General features: G+C 37.8%; 1 pseudogene; it reads right to left on the minus strand.

Moving 5' to 3' along the window:
• Positions 1–1,180: 1,180 nt before the first annotated feature.
• Positions 1,181–7,844, minus strand: LOC127410794 (glycoprotein endo-alpha-1,2-mannosidase-like; annotated as a pseudogene).
• Positions 7,845–8,557: the final 713 nt, after the last annotated feature.

An 8,557-nucleotide genomic window follows, 5' to 3' on the forward strand; every position in this document is an offset into this window, starting at 1 on the left:
GCATTTTGCCAAGACGAATGGGCAGCTATTCCACCTGCAAGAATTTGGGGCCTCATAGACAACTATTACAAAAGACTGCACGCTGTCATTGATGCTAGGGGGCAATACACAGTATTAAGAACTAAGGGTATGCAGACTTTTGAACAGGGGTCATTTCATTTTTTTCTTTGTTGCCATGTTTTGTTTTATAATTGTGCCATTCTGTTATAACCTACAGTTGAATATGAATCCCATAAGAAATAAAAGAAATGTGTTTTGCCTGCTCACTCATGTTTTCTTTAAAAATGGTACATATATTACCAATTCTCCAAGGGTGTGCAAACTTTTGAGCACAACTGTACTACATACAAATAGAAACATTGGCCAACAAATTTGGAATGAACTGTTTGTATACTTTTATAATTGGATTCCCTACATTAAAACACGTGTGACAACTTGCCCCGATCAGATATTTATTTAAAAAAAAAAAAAACTATCAGTTGAACCTTTTTGGTCTTTTTATATGACCCAGTTGCCTGAATATAGTGTAATTTTATTGTGTTCCCTTCCTTAACCAATAGCTGTAGCCAAAATGTTTTGATACTGACATTTACTTTGTAAGAATGAATTCACTAAAAAATATTGTAATTTGAGGTAGTTTTGAGTTAGTTGTTTTAAACTTGCACACAAAACCACTGCTAGAGAAAACACACATTTGTGTAATTGGACTTTTGACTCAGTGACTGAGATATACCCCTGTGACAGCTTTCCCAATTGTGTCAGTTAGCCCAGGTCTCCCCTATGGGATGTACAAAAACAAACCACAAAGTTATATATATAAAAAATATATACTTTATTTTTTATTTTTTTTAAACCTAATGCAATAGAAATAATGTATAAAGTTGAAAAATGTTTTGTTAAAAAATAATGTAATAATTCCCTTTAATAATAAATTAATTTTAAAAAATCAATTGTTGTGCAAGGACACACCACAAGCAATTATTTTATTTACAGCTTCTTGTCAGAATTCTGCTGAAAGCAAGTTAATCAGTCAAATTTACATGTAGTGGTAAAAAGCCATAGGTTTAAAAAAAACAACAAAAAAAAAACACTTACTTAAAACAAACATATTTGTGCCTTTCGCAGGAGTAACAATTAAGGACTTCACTCCAGCCACTTCTTCTGCTCCTCACTGAATTGTCTAGCCCACTTCTGCGTTATCTCCAAGGTAATCAAGATGTGTAGTTTTACCCCATGTCTTGGGGATGGCTCTTTAAATTTGTGTTCCTTCATGCCATTCATTAAATGAAGTTATAGAGATGATCTGCGGCCTTGCCTCCACCGCCGCATTAAAAGCAGTCTCATAAAATTTCCCATTAATGTGGTTCCTTGTATTCTTGGAGTTCCGAGGCCTAATGCTAGTGTCAATGTAACCTGGCCCTACACTCGGTATGAACACCAAGTCGTTATAATCACAGAAGGTTTTGATGGTTCATCAGTTGTGATGTGACGAGCCGTAAGTAAAGCTATTGGTTGCAAAGTAGGTGTAGAGTCCATCAAAGCCAGCAGTCAGTATGTTGTTTTATGCCTCTCTTCCACAAGAACAGCAATGAAGAGGCCATCATATGGTGTGTCCCTGACGGTGTATTTACCATCTGACTTCAGCAGCTGTGCCCAAACATCTGGACTTTCTAAGTAGGAGTCATATATATATAGTGCAATGGCAGAAACTTGCCAGTGTTTGTTTTGTATCTTTAAAAAGCAAGTTGATTTCCATACCTGTGAAGTACAACGCATTCGTTTAATTCTTTAATGCATACCTCGGGTCTTTAGTGACCCATGGACCTCATTCCACCCCCTGTATCTCATCCATTTTTTGGAGTTATGCCCACACCTCTTCAGTATTCCTCAACCTTTAATTTCTTTATAGTGTTTCTAAAACAAAAAGGAAAAAGTTTTGTGGCAGCGGGGGCGTGGTCAAGCATCTCTCCGGAGAGAGAAAGCGGTAAGGGCGCTTACACCTGAGCTAAATTATATCTAACACCTGTCTCTAATTTCAGTGAGCACGGGGAGAGTGGCATAAATAGAGCCAGACCGCAAGTAGACGAGAGAGAGAGAGCCTGGGCACCAGAGACCCTATTGTGAAGTCAGGAGTTTATCATAGCATAGCTGAGAGTTTATTTTTGTAAAATACTTTGTTTACTTTGAGAGTGAATTAATGAACATTGGGAAAGCCCTGAAAGAGTGTATTTGCTGCAGTAAGGAGAATAAAACACTTACCTGAACCAGGAAAGCTGCTTCTCGCCTCCTCTTTACAAGTTTAAAAAAAAAATAATTTTTATTGCTGCTTAATTAACATAAGTGTAAAGGGTCATTATAGATCCGAGATATGTAATAGTGTAATTTGTTCTTTTTTTAAAAATAAAATTTTATGATCATTTCATATCCATAAGCAAGTTTGCTATCACAGGATATATATTTCTTTGTTTATTACAGGACAAATGTGTACTATATTCATACACATTTTTACTATATTTCTGTGTGACAACAGCAAATTATCAGTATTCCATTTGTGTGTATACAGATTATAAATGCTATTTCTTCTTCTGTTTCAGTGATTGACTTGATTTACATTTGATATTGCTATTTAATGAAGAAGCAATGAGGAAGTAAACTATAACAAGTACAACACATGAACAGTCTGAATTGGCTTTAGTCATTTGGGTGTACTACTGAAATTATCAAAGTTGTCTATTTAGACTCAATAAGTGCCTGAGAAAATACATATGTATCCTGTGTTATGTGTAGCTCAGTACGCCTTTGACAGCCAGTTGCGTCACATGAAATTTCAGTGTTGAAGAAAATAATTCTGTTCTATATTTGTTGCATCATATCTTTGATTTATTAAAAATAAAACATCGAAATATATCAGAATATATATATTTTTATTATTGTCTTGACATTTTTTTGAAAATGTGACACTATTTGGGCATTTTGTAGATCCATTTGTGATAAAGATATGTGCTGGGTTGTTGAAGACCCAAGGTATATAATAATGTTTGCCGAAACACCCATGCATTTAAAGGAATAGTTCACCCAAAAATGAAAATTCTCTCATCATTTTCTCACCCTCATGCCATCCAAAGTGTGTATGAAGTCTCTCTTTCAGCAGAACACAAATGAAGAATTTTAGAAGAATATTTGAGGTCTGTAGGTCCATATAATGCAAGTGAATGGGTGCCAAACATCTTAAGCTCCAAATAGTACATATAGCCATCATAAAAATAATCCATACGATTAGGGCTGTCACGATTACTCGATTTAATTTGATTACTTGATTAAAAAAAATTCGCGATTACAAAATTGCCTTATCCACTAATCGAAAATAATGTCGAAGTGAAGCAGACGATGGACGAGGGTGCGAACACATAACGGCAAGAGGTGTCAGCTGTGTGACATTACTTCACTTGATATTTCAACAGATTTTAAAAACAATGCAGGACCTAAAAAACATCACTTAAGCAATGTAACAGCACTTGAAAAGATGACATCCAGTTTTCACAAACTCGCCGGACAGTACACACACACCTGGTAAGCTCATCTGCATTCAACTGTGGTCCAGAAGCGTGAGAGAATTGAGTCCTTCATTGCCGAGCAGAACACGCTGTACTCAGCAAAAACACATTGGAATGCAATCTAAACCTATTTATCTACACAATCGTTTTGCAATATAGGCGTTTTTCGTTTGTTTTTTTGAATGCCCAATTCCCACTACTTAGTAAGTCCTCATGGTGGCACGGTTACTCACCTCAATCCGGGTGGCGGAGGACAAGTCTCAGTTGCCTCGTGTGCATGACACCGCGGAGACTCTGCATGTGGAGGCTCATGCTACCCTCCGCGATCCACGCACAATTTACCGCGCGCCCCATTGAGAGCGAGAACCACTAATCGCAACCACGAGGAGGTTACCCCATGTGGCTCTCCCCTCCTAGCAACTGGGCCAATTTGGTTGCTTAAGAGACCTGGCTGGAGTCACTCAGCACACCCTGGAATCGAACTCACGACTCCAGAGGTGGTAGTCAGCGTCAATACTCACTGAGCTACCCAGGCCCCGCAATATAGGCTTTTATGAAGCAACATAAAATAATGTCATGACGTCCATCGGACTTGATTAAGAAGGTTATTTTCAGCAAATTATCGTTTGAGTTCCGTTCTGTGTAAATTAATTACCATTTGAATGAAATGCGATCCTAGTGTAAATAAGATTTTGTGATGATTGTTTAAAAAATGTATCGCAATGCCTCACTTCCGATAAATATTTTATAGTTTATGGCCATTATTACAGGTAAAACTGATTGTGGGAATCCAGAGATCTTTATTTACTGAATAAAACCTCAGGTCTGTCTGTATGCTGTCAGTCAAAGCTCAACGTGAGTCTGCTGTTCAAGCTACAACTGCGCGTCTCATGCCCCACAGACGCAATATAAAACTTTGGTTTACCTGAGGGATGTGAAATTATCATGTTTTTACTCAGTAAGGAAATGAATGTCCAGATGCTTAAGGGTATTTTAAACGGTACGTGGCAAGCGACAAGCTTTCGCGATCTGCAGTATGTAACACGCGCAACAATGCACGCAACTGCTGAAGCTCCACGCGAGAGTGAAAAAATGTATCGCACTCGATTACTGTGAATATTGCATTCCAAAAAAACAACAAACAAATAAAATGGCTTTTATATCTCTATAAAATAGTATAACCACATAGTTAACTTATCCTCAGTAAACAAGATTGGTTGGCACTGAGCAGACATTGTTTCTGAAAAGATAAAAAAATTTTTTTCCATGGCCTGTTTTCCCATATTTGAGTTCTAAACTAAATGGGTAGATCATTTGAACTAGTTACTGAAAAAAGTAGATCTTGAATTTAAAAAGTTGCGCACAGCTGGAGAAGTCAATCTCTGTCAGCTTGAATTATTTACATATTTTTATATTATAGATCTGCTTTGGGTGTCTCTTGGCTTTAGTATACAGGTGCATCTCAATAAATTAGAATGTCGTGGAAAAGTTCATTTATTTCAGTAATTCAACTCAAATTGTGAAACTCGTGTATTAAATAAATTCAATGCACACAGACTGAAGTAGTTTAAGTCTTTGGTTCTTTTAATTGTGATGATTTTGGCTCACATTTAACAAAAACCCACCAATTCACTATCTCAAAAAATTAGAATACATCATAAGACCAATAAAAAAAACATTTTTAGTGAATTGTTGGCCTTCTGGAAAGTATGTTCATTTACTGTATATGTACTCAATACTTAGTAGGGGCTCCTTTTGCTTTAATTACTGCCTCAATTCGGCGTGGCATGGAGGTGATCAGTTTGTGGCACTGCTGAGGTGGTATGGAAGCCCAGGTTTCTTTGACAGTGGCCTTCAGCTCATCTGCATTTTTTGGTCTCTTGTTTCTCATTTTCCGCTTGACAATACCCCACAGATTCTCTATGGGGTTCAGGTCTAGTGAGTTTGCTGGCCAGTCAAGCACACCAACACCATGGTCATTTAACCAACTTTTGGTGCTTTTGGCAGTGTGGGCAGGTGCCAAATCCTGCTGGAAAATGAAATCAGCATCTTTAAAAAGCTGGTCAGCAGAAGGAAGCATGAAGTGCTCCAACATTTCTTGGTAAACGGGTGCAGTGACTTTGGTTTTCAAAAAACACAATGGACCAACACCAGCAGATGACATTGCACCCCAAATCATCACAGACTGTGGAAACTTAACACTGGACTTCAAGCAACTTGGGCTATGAGCTTCTCCACCCTTCCTCCAGACTCTAGGGCCTTGGTTTCCAAATGAAACACAAAACTTGCTCTCATCTGAAAAGAGGACTTTGGACCACTGGGCAAAAGTCCAGTTCTTCTTCTCCTTAGCCCAGGTAAGACGCCTCTGACGTTGACTGTGGTTCAGGAGTGGCTTAACAAGAGGAATACAACAACTGTAGCCAAATTCCTTGACACGTCTGTGTGTGGTGGCTCTTGAAGCCTTGACCCCAGCCTCAGTCCATTCCTTGTGAAGTTCACCCAAATTCTTGAATCGATTTTGCTTGACAATTCTCATAAGGCTGTGGTTCTCTCGGTTGGTTGTGCATCTTTTTCTTCCACACTTTTTCCTTCCACTCAGCTTTCTGTTAACATGCTTGGTTACAGCACTCTGTGAACAGCCAGCTTCTTTGGCAATGAATGTTTGTGGCTTACCCTCCTTGTGAAGGGTGTCAATGATTGTCTTCTGGACAACTGTCAGATCAGCAGTCTTCCCCATGATTGTGTAGCCTAGTGAACCAAACTGAGAGACCATTTTGAAGGCTCAGGAAATCTTTGCAGGTGTTTTGAATTGATTAGCTGATTGGCATGTCACCATATTCTAATTTTTTGAGATAGTGAATTGGTGGGTTTTTGTTAAATGTGAGCCAAAATCATCACAATTAAAAGAACCAAAGACTTAAACTACTTCAGTCTGTGTGCACTGAATTTATTTAATACACGAGTTTCACAATTTGAGTTGAATTACTGAAATAAATGAACTTTTCTACGACATTCTAATTTATTGAGATGCACCTGTATTCTTAATGGATAATGTGATGTTTAGCATATTAAATTTGTAAAAATTGTCAAAAAAACATGTAGCTTAATAGTGCTGATACTTAAGAGAGTAGAGATAACCGTTTTTTGACAGTCTCTTACTGGTCAAAGTTTAAGGAGTGGGTGGATGACTTGAACCGAGGTGAAAAACGTTGATATTAATAACTACTTTGATTTATGACAGCCAATGGCACAAGTTGAGCCTGAACTGATTTTTACTCCAACTAACAATTAAAATGATTAGTGTTATTCATCTGGAACGCTCGTACTGGTAGTTTCTTAGGAGATTGGAACCAGAAAACAGTCCAGTGTCAATTAGAATCATCATGGCACCGCCCAGTAGTTACAGTAATCAGGAAAACGGTGGATAGCAAGATTTAGATGACATATATCATACTTACCTCTCTACAATATTTTTAATATTTCCATGCATATTTGCATCATCTCATCCTTTGTATGGCTCAATATGAAAAACAAACTGTGAGGGACACAAAATTTGATGAGATTAAACAGACAAAAGCCAAAGGCTATAAATTTCAAACCTCAATCTGCTTCTTCAACACCTTCAATTGATATTTGTCAGCTGCATCCAAAATCAAAGGCACCAAGGCGGCAATCTCTTCACCATTGTCATCCTCCATACTAGGTGGATACCAAGAAATTGTGAGAACACCTGAAATGACCAAGAATAAGTGTATTCAGTAAACAGTTTCTACCTACAAGCTTTCATGCATCTACATATGACAATGCACCTACTAACTCGATACTGCACACAAAATCTGTATCTTCTGTATTTTATACTGGTAAACTGTTTGTAAACTTTGTGTCTGTATTGACTTAATGTATTTATTCTGCAAATTCTGCATTCTAAGCCTCATCAAAAGCATTTTAATGCCAGTGTACCCTATGCAAATGACAAAAAAAAATTAACTTGACCTGACCTAACTTGAGCAAATATAGCAAGTCAACAAAAAATCTGTTGCTGGGAAACTTCTCACCAACCGAAGCTGAACGCAGCTGTTGCATGTGTTTGTCCATAACAGAGGGATCTCTGGAGCTGTATGGTCCCAAGGCAAGGTAGAAGTTCGCTCCTATGTCATCAGGTGGCTGGTGTCTTCCTGTGGGATAAGCTGATGCCACTTTAGGGTCCCAGTGTGGCAACAGTGGATGATCCCAGTGTACATACTTCCCATCAAATTCAGGGTTTCCATACCATGCATAGTAGAATGCATGCACATTTTAGTTAGGCTCAGGTAAATCTTGCAGTTTGTCCTCCAGGTTACCAGCTTTCTATGCAGATATCATCTTTGTTATCATCTGCACAGCCATAGTGGATACAACAACATTGGTGTTTTTATTTTGTTGTATTTTTTTTCATTTCTCAGGAAGGTGGAATAAGTCTTAATGCAAACTGACTGCCCAAACTGTTATCTTCAGGGCTCAGAGACTTTAGAATGATTGTTTTAATTAATACAAACAGGGATAAAGTGATCAGAGCACAACCTCATTTCTGTTTGAACCATGCCATTTCCCCTGAGGTTGGTTAAAGTTCATTCCACCAAAAGGGAGCACAGCCAAAGATGGAACACAAGTATTAATTAAAACCCTCGGGATCAATCTTCATCTTTTGGCTTTTCCTGGAATACACCATTTCTAGCTGTTAAACAAATAAAATAAATACCTTACAATCTGTAGTTAGGCAGAGGGTGCTGTCCTATTAAGCGTGCACAACAAGCTTTTTTTCCTATACAAATCTTTAAATCATTTTTTATCCAAAGGGACAAACCTTATATTAATTGCAAGGACAGTCAACCAACATCCAGCAACCAACAACATTAATTTAAACATCATATATGATTTGCAATGCTGAAAGTGCAAGGACCTGTCTGCATTAAGCTGAGTGGAACCCATAGTAACAATGAACATGACAAGTTTTACATGAAAAG

Source organism: Myxocyprinus asiaticus, chromosome 20, assembly GCF_019703515.2.
Source record: "Myxocyprinus asiaticus isolate MX2 ecotype Aquarium Trade chromosome 20, UBuf_Myxa_2, whole genome shotgun sequence".
NCBI lineage: Eukaryota > Metazoa > Chordata > Actinopteri > Cypriniformes > Catostomidae > Myxocyprinus > Myxocyprinus asiaticus.